This window comes from Candoia aspera, chromosome 4, assembly GCF_035149785.1.
Source record: "Candoia aspera isolate rCanAsp1 chromosome 4, rCanAsp1.hap2, whole genome shotgun sequence".
NCBI classification, from domain to species: Eukaryota; Metazoa; Chordata; class Lepidosauria; order Squamata; family Boidae; genus Candoia; species Candoia aspera.
The window spans coordinates 85,075,397-85,081,396 of NC_086156.1; positions in this window are offsets into that span (position 1 = coordinate 85,075,397).

Sequence of the window (6,000 nt, forward strand, 5' to 3'; positions counted from 1 at the left end):
GTATATAATGCTGGTATTTGTATTATGACATCATGTGCATGTCATCATCGTTGGCTGCCAGTGCTCTACAGTAGATGCCTGTCATTTCTAGAGTCACTTTTCCAGAGCTCTGTAGCTTTCCTCAATTAAATATCAAAGGAAGACTTCAACAGGGGTGTTCTCCTTTTGGGCAGCCAGAGAGAATTCTGCGAGTTGAAGTCCACACATCTTAAACCAGCTGAGGTTGAGAAGCACTGGTGTAGAGAGTAGAGAGGATGCCCTAATAAAAAAGTAAGCTAGGGTGATAGACAGCATCCTGCAGGGAGACCAAAAGGCAGCAGAGAGCAAATTTACAGTTATTCTTCTTGTAAATGGATATTTTTTCACAGACAACGTCCAAGTTTAATTCCAGTGAAAATCCCCATCACCACCTGAAACAAAGGAACTGGTTCATGCAGGAATCAGGCCCTAAGTTTGTTTTGTATCTGCGCAGTGATTGTGGAAATATAATACATCAAGCATAACACATTCCTTTGGCTTTTCACCCCCAATCGTTGCCTCCACTTTTTGGCTTCTTCCCCTGAGCATTTTCAAAACCCATAGTCCTTGAAAACAATACAGGTTGGATATTTCCCCAGTCCATCTAAAGCAGTGTTTCTCAACCTTGGCAACTTTAAGATATGGATTCAACTGGCAGAATTCTCCAGCCAGCATAGCTGAATTCTGGGAGTTGAAGTCCACACATCTTAAAGTTGCCAAGGTTGAGAAACACTGATCTAAAGAGTGCAAGCAAAAAATCAGAGCATCTCAACTTTCTTCCCACCTCTAGATTGATACTTTTGGCCCATACAGGGGTTTATTTTCCCCCTGACATCATATTCCTACACACTGCTAATTTAATGACAATATGTCTCATCTCCCAAAAAAACTATTTCCGGCATTATTGACATCTGTTATTCTCTCTCCTCCCTCCCTCTCTCTCTCTCTCTCTCTCTCTGTCTCTCTCATATCTACAGCACAGACACCGGAAACATGGAAATGCAGTTTAGGAAAATTGTTTTAGCCAGAAAATAGAGATGAAAAACAAAACAATACCTGGAGGTGGGGAAGAAGGTAAGGCCCAGTCTTCAGCCATTGGTCGCTGTGATGCGTGCATTGCGACCAAGCATATGATTACAGTGAGAATATCTACAAAACAATAGAACCAATTTGGCAATGTTTTTCCAGCACCTTGTTTGCCTCCTCTCCTTTGAAGGTGGGTGGGGTTGATGAGCCCTTTTCCATGAGGAGAGGAGCCTCATTTTCAATGCACATTTTCACAGAGGTATGGCCACTAAGAAAACATGCAACTATTTGAATTGAAGGCCTGAAGTTCTTCACAGGTCTGAAATTTACACAGAAATTTACAAGAGAATTGCAGTTATTGGGCAACCTAGAAATGTAATAAATGAATAAAACACTGTACTTTAAAACACAAAGCCTACATGGATTTTGCTTCTCCCTTAGTCAGAACACGGTTCAATTGTAGCCTATATTCCTTCTATACACACCTATGATAAAGCCCATGCAGTCTTCCAAGGTCCTCTTCCTACAATGAAAATGCACTACATTAATGTGTAGGACTTAATTTTGTGATGAATGCAAGTATTACTGATGTATCACTTTGTTAATACCTCCACTACATGTGAACATAACTCAGTATCCATCAAAATGGACTCTATAGGGTTCTCCCTTGATGAGCATCTTCCAACCCAAGTGGGATGCCTTGAATTTACTTTTACTGTTTCCCAACTTTGCATCAACACAACTACATCAGCATGAGTAATCTGACTGAAAGCTGTGCTCTTTTGAAGGGGCGGGGTTGAAGCACAAGTGGCCACTCCAGGTGTCCCTGGATTAAGTGTGTCATCTGCAACACTTTCTCCCACCTTTCACCTGGCTGGCAAAATAGAGCTATAATTGGGACAGGATGCAGGATGTGGTTTGGACTGAGCAGGCTTCACTTTGCAGTCTTTCAGGTGCAAGTCATCTGCAAATTGGTTAGTGCAGACATCACCACCCTCTCCCCCCTCTTCTTAAGTAAATTGTTCCGAAGTTTATTCATTCTCTTCCACCAGGAAGTGGGGTTTATTTCAGGGCTCATTTTCGTCTGACTTCACCTCCCAGCTGTTGGTCCTTATAATGGTTCTTGTCTGCAAGCCCAAAAGGGCCTCCTGTTCTTCCTTGGCTTATTCTACACTATCAGATTTCAAATGCACTGTAATATTAAGTGACGCTGTCCTCCTATTCCACATTGGTGGGTGGGGGGGGAGAAGAGGGATGAAAATTTTTGGAAACCTGCAGACATTGGAGAATCAAGAGGCAAAGAGTCAAACAAATTTGTCTGTGTATCTGGCAATCTGGAGCCTGATGGGCTGAAAGACAGACAGCAAGCTTAATTCTGTTTGATTAATAGGAAGTGGGGGAAATCACCTGGGATTATCCCTGGAATTTTTTGCCAACATCCTGCAGTGAAGTATGTGAATTCAACACTGTGGAAGTCAATGCCTCTGAGCATGTGTAGAGTTCACCACAATTACTTCTGGATTTAAGCAGGGCATGTAAGTTATGAGCAGGACCTAGAACATCTTTTAAATATTTAATACTAAGTATTTAAATATTTAGTACCCCCTAAACTCCCGTTTTTCAAGGAACTGATCTTCATTACAAGAGGCATCTGTGAGAGTAAGGAGAGCTGAAATCTCATATGATATATTGATAAGAAAGGGCTGTCTCCCTCCCACACCTTCTTTTACCAATTTTGCCTTGTGCGCAGATCTTTTCTCACCATTAGGAGCAGCCCAGGATGTCCTGCCGCATGAGATGAAGGACAGCTGCCAATTGCTTCCCCCGCCCTGCTGTGTTCCAGGTCAGTTACACCTAGTAGCTACTTTTGCACAATGAACAATGCTTGGATAGTTTTAATTAGAGTTGGGTGTCCTTCAAAAATGATTCAAAAGAGGTGCTTCAGAGGGCCTGAAAGCATAAGAGCAGCACCTCTTTAAGGGCCGGGGACCTCTCAGAGCAGTTTATTGAGGTGGGTGCTCCAAGATCTGAGCTGGTTCAGTGCCCTGATCTGAGCGGTTCTCTCTCAAAGCCAGACGTTGTCTCTGTTGGAATTATCAGGGGGTCAACTCAGCATTGTCTCATAAGCATAAGGGGGGGGGGGTTCTCCAGTAAATGCATCTCTATTGTGCTTGTGGGATGTCACATGGGTCACCTGATTTCCAGTTCCTCCTCGGGTTTGGGGATTAACAATCTCCGTTACTTTTTGGCACACCTGCAAGCAGGAGGTGCTGCAGAATGCAGCTCTCGTCCTTTCATCTCTCTTGCACACAAGCATTTCTATTTCCATAGAAAATGTCTACAAAGAATCAGTGATGAATAAGTGCTTTCTACTACGAAGATACTTGTATCTAGATCTACTGAATAAAAATAAGCTATCTCTATTTTTCTTCATCTAACTACTGTCCTAACAACTACTGTGTGAAGACTGAATTTTTTTCTGAACGCAATTAAGCTTAATGTGAAAATTTCTCTTTGGTTCACGCTTCTACTTTGCAAGATTGTTGTTAGCTGCTTGGAGTTCTTTTATTAACCTTTAAAAACTCCCATCAGTCTCTACTTCATGCTGATGAACAGGCAGTAGCAGAAGGCGGTCCTCTGAGGGCCGAATGGGGGAGTATTTCTAATTCACTGTTGCTCCTGAGCTTCCCTATGAAGCAAGGCCTTGTCCTGCCTGCCTTGTGGAAGATGGAACTGTTGAGCAGTGTTAATAGGCCTTGCAGTCCCAAAACATATCCTTAGCCAAAGCTAGCTTTGAAGGGGTACTTGGCAATGTTTTTGTGACAACAGTGCGGCAGCAAGAGATTCCAATCAGGGTCAGTTCATACATAGGCATTGAAATTTCCCAGCATGCCCCCAGCTGTGCCACTGGTTGTTTTCCCACTAGCAACTTACAGTGCTTTGCAGAGTAATCTAACCATCTTTGTGTCAAAATAACAGATAAGGAGGACAAACTCTATATCACTTCAGTGATGGCTGGATGATGCTATGAAGATGCAATAACCCCAGTGGGGATGTGACCATATTAAGCTTTGTGTTTGGTTTGGCATGATCTGTGAACTGACCCCTGGTACCCTAGTGTTATGTATGAATGAGGCCACTATGGCTTGCTTAAAAACCATGGTTTATGAAAACCTGGCTTAGTGTAGTATATAAAAACACCATCTATGTGTAGAGAAGAGATAATTAGCACTATGGATAGAAGAAATGGCCAAACACTCTGAGAAACCTCCTACAGTAAGAGCTTTTAGGCCTTGTGATGCACAGCCTCATGAGGTGGTGGGCACTTTTACATCAGAGACATGTGAGTAGAGTGTTAATGACCATCTGGATGACCTCCTCCTCTAAAATTCTGGGCATCTCTAATTGCAGGACATTTAAATTATGGTTCGCTACCCATTGCTGGGCACAACATCCACCAATAGGGAGCCATCTCAGGGGTTGCTTGTATGCTGATAGCATGTCAGCCCCCAATTCTCGTATGTGTCTCTTTGTGCTATATTTGCTCCAGTCCAGGAAATACAATCTGGTTTTCTGCACATGGATCTGCCCAAACTTGCATGTGGGCAGCATCCTGTAACCTGGCACTGTATCTGGAAGCCCACACAGTGGCTTTTGCTCAAGTTAGCGGGTGCAACAGACGTCAGGTATCTGTAGCTGCTGTGTGACGTGCAGGTCAACCAGCTTATCTTCCACAGAAGGCAACCAGAATGAGGATCCATTTTCAAGTGCCATTTGCATCCATGAGGTATAAGTCTGGAAAACAGAAGAATGGTGTTTTCTCCTGCAACTTTTAAAACTTTTTTTAAAACATTGAATGGTGAGAACATTTACTAAAAATACATCTGAGGAGGAAATCATAATGCTGGCAAAAAAAAGGCAACACGGGTCCAGATATTTTTACATCATGGTATTAACTTGATTAATGAACCAGATGGGCCACTTCCATTAAAGCCATCACTTTAGAGGAATCATTTCTGCAACATGAGCCTTAGATCATTTCTGTTTCTAAGTAGAGATGGGTGGAGAGGGGGAGGCAGATGTAATGAAGTATCTAAGTGAAGCTATGAAGATAATTGATATGATGGCCTAGCACATAAAACCCAATTGCTTTGGCCTCTAACCCTGATAAAAGCCATAGTCCTCTCCAAAGGGTCCATTAGAAGAAAGAAGAGGCAACGCTAGTGGCCAATCTTCTATACAAAGATGCTGAATTCCATAATGAAGTGAGGAAAGCACCCTTGTCAACCTGTTGCTTCCATGGCCACCTCATCCATAATGACAGAGGGGATCCAACTTTGGGGTGCCAACGTTGTAAATGAATAGATGTGACCCCTCATGAATAAATCTGTCGGATTGGGCTCTGACGTGGCTCCTGCCCTCAGATGTGATATTGCTGAGCCTCACCTTCCCCTCCTCTGAGGGTGGCTATTCTGGAGGGCACATTACTGGAAGGTCTTGATGCTTAGCCTGTGTGTCCCCCCCAGACAACCAAAGCACTTTCCCCTCCTCCTCCTCCTCCTCCTCCTCGCAGGAGGACAGTGCACTTGAGTGACATGGCATGGCATGAATTAGAAGAAGAAGCCAAGAAAGAGCCACCCTTGGGAGAGGGAAGGGGAAGACTTGATAAGAGCACCTCAAGCCTGGCCAGGTCACCAATAGTTTGGGGCTATTTTAGGCACTGTTGCTTTGCACACAAAGGGTGACTCTTATGCATGGCCTAGTCCAGCAATTTGGCAAAGATCATCCATGTCCAGGCAAAGCAAGTGTGAAAATGGCCCTACCCAAATTGCCTTACAACCCCTCCGGGGCAACAACAATGCAACATTTGAGTCTTCTCCTCCTCCTCTTCCTCCTCCTGCTGCTGCTGCTGCAGGTGCAGGTGCAGGGTCCATTTTTTGGGATACACCTGGAGGT